The following is a 25,777-nucleotide window of genomic DNA, read 5'->3' as shown; positions in this document are numbered from 1 at the left end:
AATAAACCATTAAAAATGAAAGACTGCTATAACAAAAGTGTCAAATTTAAGGGGTTTTGTACTTTGAGATAAAATATTTTCTCAAGACCTCAGGCTTAGCTTCCTGCTATGACTGAGAAGAGTTCCAGGACAGTTGTCATATCAGGTCCTCCTGAGAAATGTACAAGACATCCATTGGCACACGGAGCACATGCGATAAGGCTCATCAGATTACCTCAGATCTCAAAGTACAATCAGATCTCTGCTGTCCCTTGGGATAAATGTACACCATAAAACAATACAGCCATAAGACATTACGTCATTCAGCCCATCAAGTCTGCTCCACTATTCCATCATGACTGAATTATCCCTCTCAACCCCATTCCCCTGCCTTCTCCCCGTAACCTTTGATGCCCTGACTAATCAAGAAGCTATCAACTTCCACCTTAAATATACTCAATGCGTTGACCTCCACAGCCGTCTGTGGCAATGAATTCCACAGATTCACTACCCTCTCACTAAAGAAATTTCTCCTCATCTCTGTTCTAAAAGAACATACTGAGGTAGCGTCCTCTGGTCCTAGGTTCACCCACTATCAGAAACATCCTATCAACATCCACTCTATCTAGGCCTTTCTATATTCAATAGCTTTCCATGAGGTCCTCTTCTCCTTCTTCTAAACTCCAGTGAGTACAGGCCTAGAGCCATCAAATGCTCCTCAAACATGGGGAAGTGGCTATAAGGAATTGCTAAGGACAACATCTCCTGATGTAGCTGAGGCAAGGAGCTTTCCACTGCAAGGAAGTGGACTGATAAACAACCAGTTCTGCCTCAAGTGATAAACAACCTGCTCTGCCAGACCTCTACCACATTTAGAAACCATAGAAACCATAGAAACTACAGCACAGAAACAGGCCCTTTGGCCCTTCTTGGCTGTGCCGAACCATTTTCTGCTTAGTCCCACTGACCTGCACACGGACCATATCCCTCCATACACCTCCCATCCATGTATCCATCCAATTTATTCTTAAATGTTAAAAAGGAACCCGCATTTACCACCTCGTCTGGCAGCTCATTCCATACTCCCACCACTCTCTGTGTGAAGAAGCCCCCCCCAATGTTCCCTTTAAACTTTTCCCCCTCACCCTTAACCCATGTCCTCTGGTTTTTTTCTCCCCTTGCCTCAGTGGAAAAAGCCTGCTTGCACTCACTCTATCTATACCCATCATAATTTTATATACCTCTATCAAATCTCCCCTCATTCTTCTACGCTCCAGGGAATAAAGTCCTAACCTATTCAACCTTTCTCTGTAACTGAGTTTCTCAAGTCCCGGCAACATCCTTGTAAACCTTCTCTGCACTCTTTCAACCTTATTTATATCCTTCCTGTAATTTGGTGACCAAAACTGAACACAATACTCCAGATTCGGCCTCACCAATGCCTTATACAACCTCATCATAACATTCCAGCTCTTATACTCAATACTTTGATTAATAAAGGCCAATGTACCAAAAGCTCTCTTTACGACTCTATCTACCTGTGACGCCACTTTTAGGGAATTTTGTATCTGTATTCCCAGATTACCATTTACCCTGTATGTTCTACCTTGGTTTGTCCTTCCAACGTGCAATACCTCACACTTGTCAGTATTAAACTCCATCTGCCATTTTTCAGCCCATTTTTCCAGCTGGTCCAAGTCCCTCTGCAGGCTCTGAAAACCTTCCTCACTGTCTACTACACCTCCAATCTTTGTATCATCAGCAAACTTGCTGATCCAATTTACCACATTATCATCCAGATCATTGATATAGATGACAAATAACAATGGACCCAGCACTGATCCCTGTGGCACACCACTAGTCACAGGCCTCCACTCGGAGAAGCAATTCTCTACTACCACTCTTTGACTTCTTCCATTGAGCCAATGTCTAATCCAATTTACCACCTCTCCATGTATACCTAGTGACTGAATTTTCCTAACTAACCTCCCATGCGGGACCTTGTCAAAGGCCTTACTGAAGTCCATGTAGACAATATCCACTGCCTTCCCTTCATCCACTTTCCTGGTAACCTCCTCGAAATACTCCAATAGATTGGTCAAACATGACCTACCACGCACAAAGCCATGTTGACTCTCCCTAATAAGTCCCTGTCTATCCAAGTGCTTGTAGATTCTGTCTCTTAGTACTCCCTCCAATAACTTACCTACTACCGACGTTAAACTTACTGGTCTATAATTTCCCGGATTACTTTTCGATCCTTTTTTAAACAACGGAACAACATGAGCCACTCTCCAATCTTCCGGCACCTCACCTGTAGACAGCTGTAGACAGAAGAAAAATGTTTCTTCAACAATAAGCTGAAGGTGTGGAAAAATGTAGCAACACATATGATTTAAGTAGTTTGATGTTATTTTGTCCTGTCCACAAAGCTCAAAACTCAAAAGGAGAATTTAAGCCCATTCAATATAGGTATCATAAGGCCATAAGATATAAGAGTAGAATTAAGCCATTTGGCTCATCAGGTCTGCTCAACCATTTCATCATGGTTGATCCATTTTCCTTCTCAGCCTCAGTCTCCTGCCTTCTCCCTATATCCCTTCATGCCCTGACTAATCAAGAATCTATCAACCTCTGCCTTAAGTATACTCAATGTGGACTTGGCTTCCACAGCCTTCTATTCTGAGGCTATGTCCTCTGGTCTTTGGACTCTCCCCCAAAGGAAACATCCTCTCCACATTCACCCTATCGAGGCCTTTCAACATTCGATAGGTTTCACTGAGGTCACCCCTGATTCTGCTGAATTCCAGTGAGTAGAGGCCCAGAGCCATCAAACACTCTTCCCATAACAAGCCTTTCAATCCTGGAATCATTTTCATGAACCTCCTTTGAACCCTCTCCAGTTTCAGCACTTCCTTTCTTAGATAAAGGGCCCAAAGCTGCTCACAATATTCCAGCTGAGGCTTCACCAGTACTTTGTAAAGCCTCAACATTACATCCTTGCTTTTATACTCTAGTCCTCTCAAAATGAATGCTAACATCACATTTGCCTTCCTCAACAATGACTCAACCTGCAAATTAATACTTAGGGAATCCTGCAGGAGGACTCTCAAATTGCTCTGCATTTCAGATTTTTGAATTTTCTCTCCATTTAGAAAATAGTCTGCACTTTTATTTCTTCTACCAAAGTGCGTGACCATACACTTCCTGGCACTGTGTTCCATCTGCCACTTCTTTGGCCTAATCTGTTTAAATCCTTCTGTAGCCTCTCTACTTCCTCAATACTACCTGCCCCTCCACCTATCTTCCTAGATCTGCAAACTTGGCCACAAAGCCATCACTTCTGTCATCCAAATCATTGACATATAATGTAAAAAGAAGCAGTCCCAACCTTGACCTCTGTGGAACACCACTAGCCACTGGCTGCCAGTCAGAAAAGGCTCCCCTTATTCCCACTCTTCACCTCCTGCCAATCAGCCAATGCTCTATCTATGCCAGCATTTTTCCTGTAATAGCATGGGCTCTTAACTTGTCAAAGGCATTTCGAAAATCAAAGTACACAAAATCCACTGATTCTCCTTTGTCTATGCTGCTTGTTATTTCTTCATAGAATTCTAACAGATTTGCCAGGCAGTTTTCCCTTCAGGAAACCATGTTGTCTGTGGCCTATTTTATCACGTGACCCCAAGTACCCCGAAACCACATCCTTAACAATTGATTCCAACATCTTCCCAAACAACTGAGGTCAGATTAACTGGCCTATAATTTCCTTTCTTCTGCCTCTCTCCCTCTTTGGAGTGACATTTGCAATTTTCCACTCCTTCAGAACCATGCCAGAATCCATTGATTCTTGGAAGATCATTACTAATCCCTACACAATCTCTTCACCCATGTCTTTCAAATCTCTGGAGTGTATACTATCTGGTCCAGGTGGCTTATCTACCTTCAGACATTTCAGTTTCCCAAGCACCTTCTCCCTGGCAATGGCAACTTCACACACTTCTGCCCCAGACACTCTCAAATGACTGACATACTGCTAGTGTCTTCCACAGTGAAGACTGATGCAAAATACTTATTCAGTTCATCCTCCATTCCTTGTCCTCCATTACTACCTCTCCAATATCATTTTCCAGTGGTCTGATGTCTATACTCGCCTCTCTTTTACATTTCATGTATCTGAAGAAACTTCTTGTATACTTTTTAATATTATTGGTTCGCTTACCTTTGTATTCCATCTTTTTCATCTTCATGAGTTTTTAGTTGCCTTCTGTTGGTATTTGAAAGCTTCTCAATCCTCTACCATCCCACTAATTTTTGCTCTATTACATGCTCTCTCTTTCACTTTTATGCTGGCTTTGACTTCTCTTGTCAGTCACGGTTGTGTCATCCTGTCTTTAGAATACTTCTTTCTCTTTAGGATGCATATATCCTGTGCCTTCTGAATTGCTTCCTGAAATTCCACCCGTTGCAGATCTGGCGTCATCCCCGCTAGTGGTCAATTTTGGCCAACTCCTCTCTCATGCCACTGTAATTCCCATTACTCCACTGTAATACTGATATATCTGACTTTAGCTTCTCCTTCTCAAATTGCAGGGTGAATTCTATCATAATATGTTCACTGATCCTGAGGGTTCCTTTACCTTAAACTCTCTAATCAATTTTGGTTCATTGTACAACACCCAATTCAGAAAAGCTGATCCCCCTATTGGGCTCAACAACGAACTGATCTAAAACACCATCTTGTAGGCATTCTAGAAATTCCCCCTCTTGGGATCCATCACCTACCTGATTTCCCAATCTAGCTGCATATTGAAATCCCCCATGACTATAATTTCCTGTACTCTGAGGGTCACTGTGGTCTCAGGGTCAGTGCACTGAGCAATATTGGTCTGAGGGTCCCTGTGGTGAGAGTGTCACTGAGCTGAGGATCATGGTGTTCTGAGGGTCACTGGTCGGAAGCTCACTGTTCTAAGGATCACTGTGGTCTGAGGGTCACTAGTGTGAGGGTCTCTGATCTGAGGGTCACTGGTGTGAGCGAATCTGATCTGAGGGTCACTGTGGTCTGAGGGTCAGTTTTCTGGGATTCACTTACCTGAGGGTCTCTGGTCTGAGGGTCACTGATCTGATGGTCTCTGATCCGAGGATCACTGGTCTGACGGTCACTAATCTGAGGGTCACTGATCTGATGGTTTCTGATCTGAGGGTCACTGATCTGAGGTTTTCTGATCTGTGGGTCACTAATCTGAGGGACACTAGTCTGAGTGAGGGTCTCTGTTCTGAGGGTCACTGGTGTGAGGGTCTCTGATCTGAGGGTCACTGATCTGATGGTTACTGTTCTGAGGGTCAATGTCGTCTGAGGGTAAGGGGGAGATTTGGTTCATTTCCATTATTTTCTGTTACAATATAATGTGTACTTCATGACAATGCAATTGTATATCTACCATTTTGGCCAGTTGTTTAGTCTGACAAAAAAAATGCAGTAACTGTAAGCATTTTGTTTTTTGTTGCTGTCGTTGTTTTCCTGACAGCATGACTGGCTTCAGTCTTGATTGGTTTCAGATGCCTGCAGAGAGTGGCAGGAAGAATGAGCTGTACAGTAACATGATGTGGAAGCAAACCACATGGAGAGATCAACAACATCTGGTCTGAGCCAACAAACCACAGATACTGCTCATTAGATATGTGAGCTTTATAAAGCTGTCACCTCATGTCAAAAAGTGACTGTCTCAAACCGAGAATGTGGGCACTCTACCTTCCTGGCGGAGAGGTGCCATGGATCAAATCTCCATTATTCTATTTGAGGACTTTTTTTGTGTCAGGAATGGGGAACCTTACCACTCGTGAAATTCAGACACATCAAAGCTCACGATACATTTTGCATGATTTATGATTTAAATTCCGTGTAAATTCCTCGCGAGTTGCTCATGTCTGTGCTTTTTACTTTATATTTTGGATCTACGGAAAGTCTTCTCCTCTGGACATCTGTCCCACTGCCTTAGTAATCGGAAAGACCATAAAACATAGAACGTAGAACACTCCAGCACAGTACAGGCCCTTCAGCCAACAATGTTGTGCTGACCTTTTAACCAACTCCAAGGACATTCTAACCCTTCCACCCTCATAGCCCTACATTTTTCTATCATCCATGTGTCTATCTAAGAGTTTCTTAAATGTCTGTAAATGTGTTTGCCTCTACCATCACCTCCGGCAGCACCCACCACTTTGTTTTTTCCCCAAGTCACCTTAAATTGATCCCCCCTCATATTAGCCATTTTCAGTGTGTTTCAACATTTCAGCTGTCAGACATAAACAGTCTTTGGAAAGTTTTGTTGCTGTTAAATCACTACTCAACTTTAAATAATCTGGTGCATTATGAGGCATCTTTCATAACCTAAGGTCTCCCAGAGGGTTTTGCAAGTGACTTTTGTAATGATGATCTGTCAGACATTCCAAAATTTGGCCACATGTCAGAGACTGAGGGGGAAGCTGTAGACTGTAGGGAGATATTGACAGGTTGCTCAATTGGGCAGAAAAATAGCAAATGGGATTTAATCCAGGGAAGGGTGAGGTGATGCACCTGGGGAGGGCAACAGGACAAGGAAAGGTACAGTGAATGGAGGGACAGAGCGACCGTGGAGGTTATATCCAAACATCCTTAGGGATACGCAAACACGAGGAAATCTGCAGATGCTGGAAATTCAAGCAACACATATAAAAAATGCTGGTGACGCAGCAGGCCAGGCAGCATCTATAGGAAGAGGTACAGTCGACGTCTCGGCCTGAAACGTCAACTGTACCCCTTCCTATAGATGCTGCCTGGCCTGCTGCGTTCACCAGCATTTTTTATGTGTGATCCTTCGAGGTAACAGGACAGGTAAATAGGTCAAAGTAGATTGGATATTTTATAAACTGAGGCACAGGATATATTTTTATCTTAAAAGTATAATTTTGTCATTTTTATAGTTACTTTAGTTTTATTTCAGAAGTATAGTTTATTCTTAAAAATATGAATAGGAAATACAAAGCAGTGCATGAGTTTGCATTCACAGAGTCGTTGGGAGCGAGATTCCGACTGTACTGGGATGATCTGACGAAGTTGGCCCCTCTCACTGAAATCCAGGTGAAGCCTTGGTGCATGCTGCTGAGTTCTGGTGATGAGGCAATCTGCCAGATGGATTTAGCTGTCTGTTTGGGGAACCATCACACTGGATATATTGTGTTCTCCTGCAGGGTCTGTGGGACATTTCATGCTGACTACTGCCTGACTGACATCTGGTCAAAGGTGTTTCTCAGAAGAATTCACAGCACATTAGAGCAGGGAGTGAGCACGCATTACAGGGAAGATAAATTTGCAGTAGAGTGAGTCCAGGATTTTGCCAGGATTGGAAAATTGTGGCTGCAAGAAAAGAGTGGATAGACTGAGCAGTTCACTTTGCACCACAGGAGGCTGAATCAAGACGTATAAAATGATGAGAGGTTCAATAAAACAAATTGCAAGGAGTGCCCTCCCTTAACAGTGGGGTCAAAAACCAGGGAGCAAAAGTTTAAAGTAATTGGTGGAAAGAGGGGAGAGGAGGAAAAGTGCTTCACCAGCAAGTGGGGGGGGGGGGGGGGGGTTGGGGAGTCTGGATCTCATGGCCTGAGAGGGTTGTGGGAACAGGAACCCACCCCACAGTTAGGGGCTAGCCACGGACCCAGTACCAGGAGGCGGTTTTTTGACTGGCACAGGCACGATGGGCTAAATAGCCTCCCCCTGTGTCATCAATTTTCTCTGAATCCTATGAGGTAAACCAGTAATTTGCCCACAGGTAGTAACGTGACAATGGACCGGATCATGTTTTTTTTCCGATTATCTGGGGCTCCCCTTCACAGCTGTGTCATGGGTTCTTCAATGTCCAGCAATGTGGGCCTTACTTTAACACCTCACATGAAGGGTGGCACTTCTGGCAGCACAGTGCTCCCTGAGTAATCAGGCTTGAGGGTGACTTGCTCCCAGTTCTGTGGGGGCTGATGCTGATATGCGCAAACCATGCTGTGAGGGGCCCGCAAGATTGACAGGGAGCAGTTTCAATGTTGTTCAGTCCTTCCAGTCTTGGGGCTGCGACCTCCATCTGCTCCTGTCCCAGAGACCAGGGAAACATCAGTGACAGAGGGGACCGACTCCCTCTTTGTCTGTTGATAATTACAACGTAGAACAGTACAGCACAGGCAGGCCCCTCAGCCCACAGTGTCTGAACTAACCAGGATGGCAATTAAAATTGCACATCTGCCAGCAGGTGGTCCAAACCCCTCCATTTTCTGCATATTCATGTGCCTATCTACAGACCTCTTAAATGTCACTGCCGCATCTGCCTCCACCACCACCCCGGGCACCCACCGCTCTCTGTGTAACTAAAGATTTGCCACGTAAATGTCAGTCATAATTTTATAAACTTCTATCAGGCTTCCCCTCAGCTTCCAACAAGGAGACTTGACAGCTTACTCCTGACACATTGTAGTCAAAAGGGTATATGGATCCTGAGCTTCCCCCAACCCACTTCACAGCCAATGAAGTGCCTGTGAAGGATGATGAAGTGCACCATCCCAAAAACAACGATATATCAATGACAAATTTATTTTAGCAACACTGGTTCAGGGACAAATATTGGTGTATGATAGTTGGAGAAGTTACACCTTAAGACCATAAGACATAGGCCATTTGGTCTATCATGTCTGCTCCAGCATCCCAAAATGGCTGACTTATTATCCCTCTGAACTCCATTCTCCTGCCTTCTCCCTTAACCTTTAACACCCTTACTGATCAAGAACTTATTAACCTCCACTTTAAATATGCCCAATGACTTGGCCTCCACAGCCATCTGTAGCAATGAATTCCACAGATTCACCATCCTCCGGCTAAAGAAATACTTCCTTATCTCTGTTCTAAAGGGAGATTCTTCTAGTCTGAGGCTGTGTCCTCTGGTCCTAGATTCCCCCATTATAGGAAACATCTGTTTGACATCCACTCTATCTAGGCCAATTAATAGTCAGTAGGTTTCAGTGAGATCTCCCATCGTTCTTCCAAACGCCAGCGCGTACAGGCCCAGAGACATCAAACATTCCTCATATGTTAACCCTTTCATTCTCATGAACCTCCTCTGGACTCTCTCAGTTCTTCTAGAAATTAGAGTTAGAATGGAAAATGTGCTTGGTCTGTGGTGTACCAGATACTCTGCAGTTTATTGTTAAGTGCCACTTCTGCCAATCCTTGACGAGCAAAGGGTTAAGCCCCTCCTCCACCCCTGCTTGATCTAAGCCGTCTGTGTGTGGTGAAACGTTGACAGGAAGTGGACACTTCTGTCTGAGGCACTTGAAAACGCATGACATGCTTTGCAGCTTGATTGGAACGGGAGGAAGCAGAAGGTTGCTAATCATAGCGGTTAACTTCCTCCGCACAGCAACAAAAAGCTGGGGGGTTGGGGGAGGTCGTAAGTCAAGAGCCATTCATAGGTTCAACAGGAAATTTTGTGATGGGGCTTGCGTTTTTCTCTTAGGGCTGAAAGAAAGAATAAAATTATTTTGCAGTTTATTTGCACTGTAACTTTATACACGTATTGCCATAGCTCAAAAATAACACTGTTGCACTCTATTCAGTGGCTGGCCTCTTGGGCCTTAAGCTATTTTATGCATTCTGCAAATGATGACTCATTCTGAACTGTCAAAGAACACTCTTATGTCCAGGATTTACCTCAGTGGAGATAAGACCAGGAGACCAAAAGACATAGGAGCAGAATTAGGCCATTCAGCCCAAGTCTGCTCCGCCATTCCATCATGGCTGATTTATTATCCCTCTCAGCCCCACTCTCCTCCTTCTCCCCGTAAGCTTTGAGGTCCTGACTATCCAATTCTGCTTTAAATATGCCCAATGACTTGGCCTCCACAACCATCTGTGGCAAAGAATTCGACGAATTCACCACCCTCTGGCTAAAGAAATTCCTCCTCATCCCTGTTCTAAATAGACATCCCTCTATTATGAAGCTGTGTCCTCTGGTCCTAGACTCCCCCACCACAGGGAATATCCTCTCCACATCCACTCTATCTAGGCCTTTCAATATTCAATAGGATTCAATGAGATCCCCTCCTCCCTCATTCCTCTAAACTCCAGCGAATACAGGCCCAGAACCATTAAATGTTCCTCATACCTTTTCATTCCCGTGATAATTCTTGTGAACATCCTCTGAACCCTCTGAATGCCAGCACATCTTTTCTTCGATAAGGGGCCCAAAACTATTCACAATACTCCGTGCGGTCTGACCAATGTCTTATAAACTCTCAGCATTACATCTTTCTTTTATACTCTAGGTCTTTCAAAATGAATGCTGACTTTGCATTTTCCCTCCTTACCACTGACTCAAACTGCAAATTACCCTTTAGGGAATCTTGCATAAGAACTCCAAGTCCCTTTGCGCCTCTGATTTTTAAATGTTCTCCCCATTTATAAAATAGTCTACGCCTCTATTCCTCCTGCCAAAGTGCATGACCATACACTTCCCTGTACTGTATTCCATCTGCAACTTCTTTGCCCATTCTCCTAATCTGTCTAAATCCTTCTGCAGCCTTCCTGCTTCCTCAACACTACCTGCCCCTCCACCTATCTTTGTACCATCTGCATACTTGACCACAAAGCCATCAATTCCATCATCCAAATCATTGACATATAATGTGAAAAGAAGCGGTCCCAACATTGACCCCTGTGGAACACCACTAGTCACTGGAAACCAACCAGAAGAGGCCCCTTTTATTCCCACTATTTCCCTTCTGGCACTCAGCCAATCTCCATTCATTCATGCTAGTACCTTTCCTGTAATACCATGGGCTCTTATCCTGTTCGGGCAAATGAGATTCATCAGCTGTGGTTCATAGCTTATCTAGGAGAAGGAAATCTGGTGTTAAGCCTTCGCTACCTTGCAGCTATACCCACTCATGGGGAAGGCTTCGGTAGTAAACCCCAAGGAAAAATCCAGAGCTGGACTCGTTAAGGCAGTCCTACATTGAGTTCAACACTGACTGGCAATTCCTGCACACCGCTGGTGCCCAAACATATTGGTCTCTGCCATTCCTTTGGATTCATCAGCTGCATGGAGAGGGGGAGCTTGCTACATGGGTAACAGCTTGCTCTCCATAGCATACTACTGTGGCTTGTGTATCAGTTTGTATATCACCCAGACAGCTAGTACACAATATCTATGTTCAATCCTGACCAATGGAGGGCCTCATGTATCTTATTAAGCAGCCTCATGTGCGGCACATTGTTAAAGGTCTTCTGAAAATCCAACTAAACAACATCCACCGATTCTCCTTTGTCTATCCTGCCTGTTATTTCCTCAACGAATTCCAACAGATTTGTCACTCAAGATTTCCCCTTAAGGAAACCATACTGCAAGTACCCAAAACCTCATCCTTAACAATGGACTCCCACAGCTTCCCAGTCATTGAAGTCAGGCTAACTGGCCTATAAGTTCCTTTCTTCTGCCTCCCTCCCGTCTTAAAGAGTGGAGCGACATTTGTAATTTTCCAGTCTTCTGCAATCATTCCAGAATCTAGTGATTCTTGAAAGATCATTAAAAAAATGTCTCCACAATCTCTTCAACTACCTCTTTCTGAACCCTGGAGTGTAGTCCATCTGGTCCAGGTAACTTAGCCACCTTCAGACCTTTCAGTTTCCCAAGCACATTCTCAAAAGTAATAGCAACTGCACTCACTTCTGCACTCTGACACACTCAAATTTCTGGCATACTGCTAGTGACTTCCACAGTGAAGACTGATGCAAAATACTTATTAAATTCATCTGTTATTTCTTTGTTCCCCATTACTACCTCTCTAGTGTCTTTTTCCAGCGGTCTGATATCCACTCTCACTTCTATTTTACTCATTACATATCTGGAAAAAATATTGGCATTCTCTTTTATATTATTAGCTAGCTTACCTTTATATTTCATCTTTTCCCGCCTTATGGCTTTTTTAGTTTCCTTCTGGTCGATTAAAAGTTTCACAATCCTCTAACCTCCCATTAATTTTTGCTATATTATATGCCCTCTCTTTTGCTCTTAAGCTGTCTTTGACTTCCCTTGTCAGCCAGAGTTGCCTCACTCACCCTTTAGAGAACTTCCTCATCTTTGGAATGTATCTTTCCTGCATTTTCCAAATTGCCCCCAGAAACTCCAGTCATTGCTATTCTTCCATCATCCCTGCTAGTGTCCCCTTGCAATCAACTTTGGCCAGCTCCTCTCTCATACCTTTATAATTCCCTTTACTCCACTCTAATACTGATACATCTGAATTTATCTTCTCCTTTTCAAACCACCAGGTGAATTCTTTCATATTATGATCACTGCCTCCAAAGAGTTCCTTTATCTTAAGCTCTCTAATCAAATCTGAGTCATTGCATAACACCCAATCCAGAACTGCCTTTCTCCGAGTGGGCTCAACCACAAGCTTCTCTAAAGACCTTAACCCTAATGCAGAGGCATTCTACAAATGCCATCTCTTGGGATCCAGCACGAGCCTGATTTTCCCAATTCACTTGCATATTGAAATCGCCCATGACTATCGTAACATTGTCCTTTTTACATACCTTTTCTATCTCCCATTGTAATTTATATCCCACATCCTGGCAACTGTTCTGAAGCTTGCATATTACTCCCATCAGGGTCATTTTACCCTTGGAGTTTCTAAACTTTTGATCCTATATCACCCCTTCCTAAGGGTTTAATTTCATTTTTTACCAACAGAGCCATAAGACCATAAGACATAGGAACAGAATTAGGCTATTCAGTCCATCAATTCTGCTCTGCCATTCCCGGATCCCACTCAACCCCATACTCCTGCCTTCTCACCATATCCTTTAATGCCCTGACCAATCAGGAAACTATCAACATACGCCTTAGATATACCCACGGACTTGGCCACCACAGCTGTCTGTGGCAGAGCATTCCACAGGTTCACTCTCTGGCTGAAAAAATTCCTCCTAAAAGGTCACCCCTCAACTTCGAGGTTATGCCCTCTAGTTCTGGATACCCTCACCATCCTCTCCATATCCACCCTATCTAGTTGTTTCAATATTCGGTAGGTTGCAATGAGATCTCCCCACATTCTTCTAAATTCCAGAACAGTGAGTACAGGCCCAAGGCTGCCAAATCCTCCTTATATGTTAACTCCTTCATTCCTAGAATCACCCTCGTGAACCTCCTCTGGACTCTCTCCAATGACAACACATCCTTTCTGAGATATGGGCCCAAAACTGTTGACAATACTCCAATTGCGGCCTGATTAGTGTCTTATAAAGCTTCAGCATTATTTCCTTGCTTTTATATTCTATCCCCCTTGAAATAAATGCTAACATTGCATTTGCCTTCTTAACCACAAACTAAACCTGTAAATTGATCTTCTGAGAGTCTTGCACAAGGAGTCCTAAGCCCCCCTGTACCTCTGATGTTTGAACTTTCTCCCCGTTTAGATAATAGTCCGCATTATTGTTCCTTTTACCAAAATGCATTATCGTGCATTTCCCAACACTGTATTCCATCTGCCACATTTTTGCCCATTCTTCCAATTTGTCCAAGTCCTGCTGCAATCACATTGCTTCCTCAACCTATCTACCCCTCCACCTATCTTTGTAAACTTGGCCACAAAGCCATCTTGAAGGCAAACTTTGCCACAAAGTTATCTCGTAGGTATTCAACAAGCTCCCTCTCTTGCGATCCAACACCACTCTGATTTTCCCAATCGCCTTGATGGAGAATGGACGTGAAAGCACAGAGGAACATCTGGAGAAATTTCTGAAACGCCCGTCCGCTGCTATCGTTACTGTGTGGTCGGGAATCTTTCAGAGGGTAGGCCTCAAAATCCCCGGCCTTGCCTGCTTTTGGCGACTGAGAAGGAGGTCGAATCGTTTGGACAGAGATGGCGCTCAGTACTCAGTGTCAGAGAGCTGATCAGAGCTCGAAGTTTTCGGATGACTCAGAGTCGGATTGTGGTCGGTATGGCAGGGAAAGTTTTTCTTGCTTCTCCTGTCTGCGTGAGATGTGGGACATTTGAGAAACTTTGAACTTTACTGTGCTCATGGACTTCTTCATCAAGTTATGGTATTGTTACACTATTTGTAACTATATGTATAATTATGTGGTTTTGTCAGTTTTTTCAGTCTTGGTTTGTCCTGTTTTTGTGATATCACACCGGAGGAAATAATGTATCATTTCTTAATGCATGCATTACTAAATGACAATAAAAGAGGACTACGTGTCTTCATTATCATATTGAAGTCCCCAATTACACGTGTCATTACCCTTATTACATGCCTTTTCCAGCTCTGTTTGCGATCTCAACTCCACATCTTGGCTACTATTTGGAGGCTTATATATGAATCCCATAATGGATTTTTCACCCTTGCAGTTTCTTAACTCCACCCACAAAGATTCAACATTCTTTGACCATATGCCACCTCTTTCTAAAGATGTAATTCCATCTCCTACCAACAGAGCCACCTCACCCCCTCTGCCTACCTGCCCGACCTTTCGATACAATGTGTATCCTTGGATGTTAAACTCCCAACTAAGGTCTTCTTTCGGCCACGATGTAGTGATAACTACAATGTATTACCTGCTACTCTCTAACTGCACTACAAGATCATCCACCTTGGCCTGTATACTGCGTGCATTCAAATGTAGCACCTTCAGTCCTGTATTCATCACCATTTTTGAATTTTCCTCAATGTTCAAAAACATCGAGGAAAAGAAATGGGAACCTCATAATGCACGCACTGCTCCTGTTGATCAACAAGTGTTCGTGTTATGTAGATCTCTTCCCTCTGCTCGTTTTGTCAGCACGGATACCAGATGTTCACACAAGCTCAAACACTCCGCCGCAGCAGCCACATAAAGAAAAACACCTGCCTGATCCAAACATAGCATTCCGAAACCGTACCTCATTTCCCAGTTTCTCCCAGTTGTATAAAGTTCCCGGTCCAAACACAACAGGCCATTGTAAAATCCTGAGGCAAGCAAAAATATGAGCTGATTAACCGGCTGTAACACTTAACCTATGAAGTTCGGTCAAACTACAGCATATGCCTTCCAGCCAAAGATACAAACCAAGTTTAAAAGCACTTTAGTGAAAACTATTTTTGGGTAAAGAAAAATTCTGCTGCAGAGATTAGATTTCTGAATTAATACTGGAAATGGCTGGTAGCCAAAAATGTGCAATGGCTTGTTTTCATCAGAAACAAAGAGCCGATCAGCTGGAAGTGGAGAAAGAGGAGTCCACATGTTAGAGGAGCTGTGATGGGGGGTGCTGCACTGAGAGGAGGCACGCCTCGCACTGTGCAACACTCTCCTAGTACCACCCCTCCCACAGTGCAGTGCTCCCTCAGTACCACACCCCCAGCCACCGCCCCCCCCCCCCCACAGTGTGACACTTTACCAATTTACCGGACTCCAAGTGTCACAATGCACTAAGGTTCTACCTGTCCCTGGTGTTGTGAAGGATGGGTCCAGCCTCGTTGCCCTGTATTGTGTCTGCCTGGACTATGCTGTGCTACCTGTCTTTCATAGAGAAGTTTCTGTGGAAAAATACCTTGTGCACACAGTTCTTCAGTAGAGAATAGGCTGTACGGGAGAAAGACACAGTTCTTCAGTAGAGAATAGGCTGTACGGGAGAAAGACACAGTGGGTGCTAGGAAGACTGTCAAAGTGAAAATTCAAGACACTGATTCTTATTGCAGGATTTTGACCAAAACTATCGACAATTCCTTTCCTTCCCACAGGTGCTGCGTGACGCGTTGAGTTCCTCCAGCTGCTTGCTTGTTTTCTCACATTCCGGTATTTGCAATCTCTTGTGTCTCCAAAATACTGTTGAGGCTGCAAATCAGAAATAAAACCAGAAAATGTTGGAAACACTCAGCAGATCAGATAGCATCCGTGGAGAAGGAAACAGTTAACATTTCAGGTTAAAAATCTTTTTTGCCAACTGGTAAGGGTCATTGACCTGAACAAAATTTGCCCCATCAGTTCCAAGCAACACACACAAAATGCTGGAGAAACTCAGCAGGCCAGGCAGCATCTATGCAAAAAAGTACAGTCGACGTTTCGGGCCGAATCCCTTTGGCAGGACTGGAAGAAATAAGGATGGGGAGTAGATTTAAAAGGTGGGGGAGGGGTGAGAGAAACGCAAGGTGATAGGTAAAACCGGGAGGGGGAGGGGTGAAGTAAAGAGCTGGGAAGTTGATTGGTGAAATTGGTGAAAAAGATTTGGGGCTGGAGAAGGGGGAGTCTGATAGGAGAAAACAGAAGGCCATAGAGGAGCACCAGAAGGATGGAATGGGCAGGCAAGGAGGTAAGGTGAGAGAGGGAAAATGGGATGGGGAAGGGCGACGGAAAGGTGGGGGGTGGGGCTTCACTGGAAGTTTGAGAAATCGAAGTTCAGGCCATCATATTGGAGGCTACCCAGACTGAATATAAGTGTTGTTCCTCCAACCTGAGTGTGGCCTCATCACGACAGTAGAGGAGGCCATGGACTGACATGTCAGAATGGGAATGGGAAGTGGAATTAAAATGGGTGGCCACTGGGAGATCCCACTTCTTCTGGCAGACAGAGCATAGGTGCTTGGCGAAACGGTCTCCCAATCTACATCGGCCAAACTGATATGCAAGAGGCCACACCAGGAGCACTGGACACAGTAGATGACCCCAACAGACTCACAGGTGAAGTGTCGCCTCACCTGGAAGGACTGTTTGGGGCCCTGAATGGTAATAAGGGAGAGAGTGTAGGGGCAGGTGTAGCACTTGTTCTACCTGCAAGGATAAGTGCCAGGAGGCAGATCAGTGGAGAGGGACAAATGGACAAGGGAGTTGCGTAGGGAGCAATCTCTGTGGAAAGCAGAAAGTCGGGGGGCGGGGAGGGAAAGATGTGCTTAATGGTGGGATCCCGTTGGAGGTGGCGGAAGTTACGGAGAATTATATGTTGGACCCAGAGGCTGGGGTGGTAGGTGAGGACCAGGGGAACCCTATTCCTAGTCGGGTGGCGGGAGGATGGAGTGAGAGCAGACGTTCATGAAATGGGGGAGATGCATTTGAGGGCAGCGTTGATGGTGGAGGAAGGGAAGCCCCTTTCTTTGAAGAAGGAGGATGTCTCCTTCGTTCGAGAATTAAAAGCCTCATCCTGAGAGCAGATCGGCAGAGATGGAGGAATTGAGAGAAGGGGATGGCGTTTTTACAAGTAACAGGGTGGGAAAACGAATAGTCCAGGTAGTTGTAGTTCTTACATCAGAACCATCGATCCCATTGACTCACTTATTTCCCAGAAACTTATTCTCCCTCACTCTGCCAATCAACGCCTCCACATTATACTCCTTGCCCACATGCAGGTGTCATATTTATAGCAGACAATTAACTAACCAAATTGCAGCTTTTGGGATGTGAGAGGAAATCAGAGCACACTGATGAAACCCATGTGGTCACAGTGACAGCATGCAAATTCGACATACACAGCACCCAAGGTCAAGGTCAAACTCAGGACTTTGGATCTGTGGGGCAGCAGCGCTAACCGCTACACCACTGTGTCACTCATTAGATGAACATTGTTAATTATTCCTACTGGAAGATCATCAAGAGTGTGAAAAACCTCAAAGTGGTTATAATACGGACGAGATGATCATTGAACTCTCTTTGCGTGCCACAGTTCCCAAGGAGACATCAGATTACGTAGAGGGAGAGAGAGCTTAAAAGGAGCAAGCAGGGACAGTCAGCACATTTTGCGTGACACATCTCCCATGGAAACCTTGGGTTGCCTAGATGGAAAGTGAGTTTAAAGGAAGCGAGTGGGAGCAGCCCACACATTTTGCACATCACAGGTCCTGAGTAGACATTGGATTGAGCATAATTAGACACTAGGCAAGATTCAATAAAAAGAATTTAGGTTTAAGAGGTGCAGCCACTGGGAGAGCGGCCATTGTGTGAGTGGGCCAGTATTAGAGTGAGGAGTTGAGACTTTAGCTCATTGAGGCTTCAGTGAGAAGAGGCATAGGCCACAATTAGATTTTCTTTTTTCATTATTTATTCTTTCTTTCTTTATTATTGCATATTTAGAGCAGTGGGGATGCCAGGCAGGATGGTGAAATGTTGCATCTAGCTGCAGCTTCTAATAGACCGTGTTAAGGAGTTGGAGTTGGAGCTGGAAATGGATGAACTCCAGATCATTTGAGAGGCTGAAGAGTTGATAGACAGGACATAGAGGGAGGTAGTTACACTCAAGGTGCAGGACACGGGTAACCAGGAGGGGAAAGGTGATAGACAGCCAGCGCATAGTACCCCTGTGGCTATTTCCCTTAACAACAGGTATGCCACTTTGGAAACTGTTGGGTGGGATGACCAAGCAGAGGAAAGCCACAGCAGTCTACACCTGTGGCTCAGAAGGGAAAAGGGGAGAAGAGCCGAGCTCTGGTGAGAGGGCATTCGTTAAGTAGGGGAATGAGAATGAGATTCCAGGATTGTATGCAGTTTCCTGGGTGACAGGGTCAGGGACATCTTGGATGGAGACCACAGCATTCTTAATTGGGAGAGTGAGCAGCCAGAGGTCATGGTCCACGTCGGTACCAATGACATGGGTAGGAGGTACTGCAAAGTGAGTTCAGGGTAGTTACATGCTAAGTAAATGACAGGACATCTGGGGTTGTGATCTCAGGATTGCCATCCGTGCCACGTGCTAGTGAGGCCAGAAATAGGAAGATCACACAGTTTATCACATGATGAAGGAGCTGATGGCGTAGTGGCATCAGCACTGGACTTCAAGGCAGACGGTCCTGAGTTCAAACCCAGCCGGGTCCCAACCTGGGCAGCAGCAGTATCTGTGCGGAAGAAAGGCCTGGCAATCTACTTCTGTACCTGACCACGAAAACCCTACGGACCATATAGTCCATGAGGTCACGAAGAGTCAGACTTGACTAAACGACTGAACAACAACAACAACAAGGAGATGGTGCAGGAAAGGGGAGGCTTCAGATTTCTGGATCATTAGGCTCTCCTCCATGGAAAGTGAAACCTGCATAAAAGGGGTGATTGGCACCCCAACTGGAGGAGGACTCATATCATAGTGGGAAGGTTTGCTAGTACTGCATGGAGAGGGGTTAAACTAGAGTTGCAGGGGGATGGGAACCAGAGCCCCAGAACAGATAGTGGAGTGGTTGTGGAGAAAGATGTTGTTAGGCCTACACACTGTACAAAGTCAGGAAGCAAAAGGTTGAGCATGGTGGGACTAACATTCGGAGATGCGTATAATGCAATATTAGAAGTATTGTCGGAAAGGTAGCATAGCTCAGCACGTGGAATTATGACATTGTAGCCATTAGACCATAGGACCATAAGATCATAAGATATAGGAGCAGAATTAGGCCATTGGGTCTGCTCCGACATTTCATCATGGTTGATCCATTTTCCTCTCAGCCCTAATCACCTTCTTTCTCCCCATATCCCGTCATACCCTGATGAATCAAAAATCTGTTAACCTCTTAAATGTACCCTCCAGAGCCGCCTATGGTAACAAATTCTACAGATTCACTACCCTCTGGCTAAAGAAATTCCTCCTCATCTCCATCCTAAAAGAAAATTCCTCTATTCTGAGGCTGTGTCCTCTAGTATGAGACTCCCCGACCGTAGGAAACATCCTCTCCACATCCACTCTACTGAGGCCTTTCAATATTCTTCTGAATTCCAATGAATAGAGGGCCAGAGCCATCAAATGTTCCTCATAAGACAAGCCTTTCAAAGGTGAGGCCTCACTTGGAGCATTGTGAGCAGTTTTGGGCCCCTTATCTAAGAAAGGGTGTGCTGCCATTGGAGAGGGTTCAAAGGAGCCTCAACATTACATCCTTGCTTTTATATTCTAGTCCTCTTGAAATGAATGCTAATATTGCATTTACCTTCCTCACCACAGACTCAACCTGCAAATTAATCTTAAGGGAATCCCGCACAAGAACTCTGAAGAGTTGCACCTAAAAGTTTTGTCAGAATAAAAGGAAAGTATAACAGGTTTAGGGAACCCTGGTTTTTGGAGGATATTGATGCCCTGGTTAAGAAAAGTGGGGGTGTACATAGCAGGTATGGACAGACTGGAACAAATGAGGTACTTAAAGAGTATAAGAAATGCAAAAGAACACTTAAGAAAGAAATCAGGAGGGCTGAAAGAAGGCATGAGGTTTCCCTAGCAGACAAGGGGAAGGGAAATCCTCAGGGCTTCTACAGATATATTGAGAGCAAAAGGGACAAAATTGGTTCTCTGGAAGATCAGAGTGGTAATCTATGTGTAACCGGTTGACCGTCGGATCTTATTCAGTATCGTTAAAAGTGTACTTGGGCATCCATCCGGGTAATGCTAGAATAGTTGTCTGTGCCTTTAAGGGAGACGGTGATGTCATTACGCACGCGCAGGGTAGTGGGGAGACCATTTTGCTTTCTGCTGAAGACGTGGTAGGGCGTTGGAAGTGGGTCCCTCCCAGAGTGTGCTGGGCATGGTGAGGAAAGGTGAGCATTAATTGACGATATCTATGTGAATTCGTTTATGCTTGTTGGCGGATCGAGAACATCGGTAATTTGACATGTTTTACATGTGGATGCTTTAGATTTCCACGAGTGAAGGAATCGACGCTGGGTAGCGTGGCTTATACCAAGTTCCTCACCAGCCAAGTAGGTCAGTTTTTCCTGTAATTTAACTACCAGGCAATACTTTGTAAAAGTTGTGCCAAAGTGTACCTTTTGTCTAACTTCATTGTATCAGGACTGATTGTGCATGTAACCGCGTAACGTGAATGTTTAGTCTCTGTTTGGAAGTTCAGCACGTGTGTACGTCTTAGATGAGATGTATTTGCTTACATTTTCCGCTGTTATGTATAAGATGCAGGGTGGGTGGGATTCTAATGTTGTTTGTATTGTGTTCCTTCAGAATTGCCACTACCGTATTAGTACCGCATTAGTTCTGGTATTTCTTATACTGCATACGCAAGGGTGTGGATCGAAAGTTAAACTGAGATTGTAATGGCAAGAACTGGTTGTAAATTTGTTTGTTTGTTTCGCGATCCTCTTCTGGCACCAAAACATCGAAAACCGATAAAGGAACTAAAACCCGAAAAAGTCTTTTGTCCTGAGTGTGTACTTTTCCCCAGGCTACATATGTGTGGAACCAAAAGAGATGGAGGAGAGCCTAAATGATTTTTGCATCTGTATTTACTTTGGAGATGGACACAGAGTCTATAGATGTGAGGTAACACAGCAGCGAGGTCATGGACCCTGTACAGATTACAGGGGAGGAGTGTTTGCTGTCTTGAGGCAAATTAGGGTGGATAAATCCCCTGGGCCTGACAAGGTGTTCCTTCGGATCCTGTGGGAGGCAAGTGAAAAAATTACAGGGGCTCTAGCAGTGATATTTCAGATACCCTTAGCCATGGGTAAGGTGCCAGAGGATTGGTGGATAGACCCGATGAAGGGTCTCGGCCCGAAATGTGGACTGTACCTCTTCCTATAGATGCTGCCTGGCCTGCTGCGTTCACCAGCAATTTTTGTGTGTGTTCCACAAATTTAACTTTTGCTTTGGCCCCCAATTTTTATTTTATTTCTTTTGGCCCACCTAACTTCAATGATTTAAGAAGCCCCTGATAGATCTGCAGCACTTGTTTCAAGTTTCTCATGGGTAACAGGGTCCTCTCCACACCCATTTTCATTAACTAAGCAAACATAATACTCATCCATTGATATAAGCCCTTTTTATGCCATATCTCAAAGGATCTTTCCTGGGCCCAACAAATTTATGCAATCACAAAGAAGGCATTCTTGCTGTCAGGATCCCTCTCCTCCCTCTCCAGTAAACAAAGCCTCACCCAGCTCTCCCTCCAGCCTCTGTTAGCAGTTATCTCTCCCTATATAGACAACCACACCATCAGCTTCCTTACTGCCTGACCTGGTCCATTTCCCACTTGCACCCTTGCGTCAGTTCTCCGAATCAGGTTGATTATCACTAACTCATGTTGTTTAGTGGCAGCAGTACAATGTAGGACAAAAAAATGACAATAATAAGTAGTGGCAAACATAAACAGTGAGGTAGTGCTCGTGAGTTCATAACGTTCAGAAATCTGATGCCGGAGGGGATGAAGCAGTTCCTAAAACATTGATGAGAAATTTGGCCAGGAAATGATGGGCAGGTATGGGGATGAGGTGAGGAAGGGAAATGGGAATGGGGAGATGGTGAAGATGGGGGGGTGGCATTTATCGGAAGTTCAAGAAATCAATGTTCATGCCATCAGGTTGGAGGCTACCCAGACGGAATATAAGGTGTTGCTCCTCCAACCTGAGTGTGGCTTCATCTTTGCAGTACAAGAGGCCACGGACTTACATGTCGGAATGGGAACGGGGAGTAAAATTGAAGTGGGTGGCCACTGGGAGATCCCGCTTTTTTCAGGCGGACGGAGTGTAGGTGTTCAGTGAAGCGGTTTCCCAGTCTATGTCACATCCATGAACACTATCTCAATTGATACTGTAGGATGTAGAACACTACATACAAAACATGATATCTGTGCTGAGTACAATGTCAAATTAAACTGATCCTATTTGCCACTCATGATCCAAATCCCTCCATTCCCTGTCCATTCATGTGTCTCCCTAAATATCGTGCTTGCCTCCACCACCTTTCCAGCCATCACATTCCCGGCACCTACCACTCTATGTGTAAAAAAATATACACTGCACATCACCTTTAAACATTCCTCCTGTCAAATTATATCTATGTCCCCTATTGTTTGACAGCTGTACCCTGGGAAAATGATTCTGTCTACCCTAGCTATGCCTCTTGTAATTTTACAAACTTCTGTCATGCCTCTACTCAGCCTCCAATACACAGGAGAAAACAACGCATGTTGTCCGATCTCTTCTTACAGTCAATATTCTCCAGGTAACATCCTCCACCAAAGAAGAGTGGCCCAATGGGACAGCAAGAGAGGCAATGTGATGAGAAAGGGAAAGAGAAGGGATTGGGAAACATGGGAATAGGAAGAGCACTGGACAATGGGAGCAGGTCATCAAAATTCCACATTATTATACTAGCTATTGCCAATTAAAACCTAACCAAAGGTGGGAAATTCCACTGCTGCATTCAAATACCACAAAGTAGTTATGATATGTGTTTGAGTGTTTTATGACATATTACAAGAAATTTATGTTAATAATATTTGGGGAGTTTCCATATGCAGTCAGTTATTATACACTTTACTAAAAGAATCAAGAATTTCCTGAACCACGGCAGATTCTTGCTGAGGAAGATATCGTGCGGATCTGTTGCCGCAGTGGCACTTCACAGATTTTCCTGTCACCTGACATGACATTCTGATAATCTCAAAGATCAGAAATGAAAACATTGGGGACAAGTTCGTTTTTTTCCTCTTACTATTGGTTTTCTGTTTCCGGTCTACAGATTTTCCAACTGTCTCACCCATGTGCAACTTCAAGAGAAGTTCTGATTTGCTCAGCCTTGATCTTGCCATATTCCCATTCAACTTGCGGTACGTTGGTAATCCAATTAGTGGCCAAGGAAGACTGGAGAGTAGCCAATGTTGTTTCTTTGGTTAAGAAGGGCAATAGGGATACTCCTGGTGAGCCTTGCACCAATGGGAAGGAAAATATCAGAGAGGATTCTTGGAGATAGGATTTACTCACATTGGGAGAAGCATGGGCTTATTGTCAGTCAGCATGGATTTGTGTGGGGTCAATTCCTGGATTGTCTTTTCTAGAGTGCTGAAGGCTGAGGGGTGATCTAATAGAAGTATAATCAGTCAAATTATTAAGAGGCATAGATAGAGTAGTCAGAATCTCCTTTCCAGGGTGACATTTCCATGGGAGTATAGGTTTAAGGTGAAGTTACATTTCAGGAGGCTAAAGACAATCTTTAAAACTTCTTCATCGGTCTCACTTCATGGAAGCTCTCTAACCTCATATTGACAGGAAATGCCCAATGTAAATAAGCAAATCCTTCTGCCGTACAGCAAGGGCTCCAAAGCCCTCTGGTCTTTGCTTGGATAATACAGATGTCCTTTCTCTGGGGTTTATTCCAGCTTCTGACTATGTTGCCCAGAGCAAATGTTTCTGAGGGTATGTGGAACCATTATTATGACAGTACCAGGACGACTATAGTATTAAAGAATCATACAGTCATAGACTCATAGAGCACTACACACAGAAACAAGCCTTTTGGCCCATCTATTCAATGCAAAATTTTTATTCTGCTTAGTCCCATCGACCCGCACATGGACCATTGCCCTCCATAACCCTCCCATCCATGTACCTATCCAAACTGCTGTCAAAAGTTGAAATCAAACCTACATCCACCTCTTCCACTAGCAGCTCGTTCCACACTCTCACCATTCTCTGAATGACAAGTTCCCCCTCAGGCTCCCCCCTGATATTTCACCTTTCACCCTTAACCCTAGTTCTAGTATTACCCAACCTCAGTGGAAAAAAAGCCTGCTTGCATTTACTCTATCTATGACCCTCATAATTTTATGTACCTCTATCAAATCTCCCCTCATTCTCCTATGCTCCAGGGAATAAAGTTCTAGCTGATCCAACCCTTCTGTAAGGTTCTTAAGCCCTGCCAACATCCTTATAAATTTTCTCTGTATTCTTTCAATCTTATTGATATCTTTCCTGTAAATAGCTGACCAAATGCTCCAAAATACTTCAAGTTTGGCTTCAGCAATGTGCTATACTGCACAAGTTCAACATAACATCCCAACTCAGAATCAAAATCAGAACCAGAATTCGAATCATTGTGTGAAACCAGTGTGTGAAACATACCAGAATTGATTGTGTTTCGGTGCCAACTGTAAAACACAGGACAATATCATAACAGGCAACACAATAACAACCAACGGTTTACAAGACGATAGTGCAAACAGTCATGAGCAATCAACAATTAGCAGAACGGTCACGTGTGCAAACGTCAATAATCAAATTAAATAAATGTGAACAGGTGAACAGACTAAATGATTATCAATAGAACAAGGAGAGCAGGAAAAACCATTTAATGGATGTCGTACAGGGACAGTGAGTGAGTTTTGTTGAGAAGCTGGAGAGCTACAGGAAGGAAACTTTGGAGATGATGTGTAGTCCTGGTGGTGATGGACTTGTAGCGTCTCCCTGATGACAGTTTGGTGAGTAGGTGGCTGCTGGGGTGGGTGGAGTCAGCAGTATTCTTTCAGCTCTTTTCTTCACTCTGCCGATGAACAGGTCTTTAAATGTACGTAGATGACAGTCAATGATCTTCTCCCCTCAGTGGACCAGTCACTGCAACCTGGACTTGGAGAGGGAGGGGCGGCAGGAAACCAAATGGTGATAGAGGTGGTCACAACACTGTCAGTGATGGTTGAGTGAAAACTCATCAGGATGCACCCCGAGAAGTTAAGTTTCATAAACTGGCATAGGAAGAGTAATCTCTGTTGGGATTTCCTAATGATGAGCGTAACCTGCTTGTCCCACTTCAATGTATCGGTAATGGTCAGAATTTGAATGACTCGACCACAGACACAACTGACCATTAATTTCCAAGGGGGGTACAGGTAGGGGGTTGTCAGTGGAAGTCAATCCTCATTTCCACTGTCTTGATTGCATTAAGCTCCAAGTTGTTACGAGCTCACCATGGAGCAAGACCTCCCTTTGATAACAGGTCGCAATATTATTAGGGATGAGACCAACTATAGCTGTGTCATCTGTGAACTTTAGGGTTTTAATGG

Source organism: Mobula birostris, chromosome X, assembly GCF_030028105.1.
Source record: "Mobula birostris isolate sMobBir1 chromosome X, sMobBir1.hap1, whole genome shotgun sequence".
NCBI classification, from domain to species: Eukaryota; Metazoa; Chordata; class Chondrichthyes; order Myliobatiformes; family Myliobatidae; genus Mobula; species Mobula birostris.
This window is presented reverse-complemented; position numbering follows the sequence as displayed.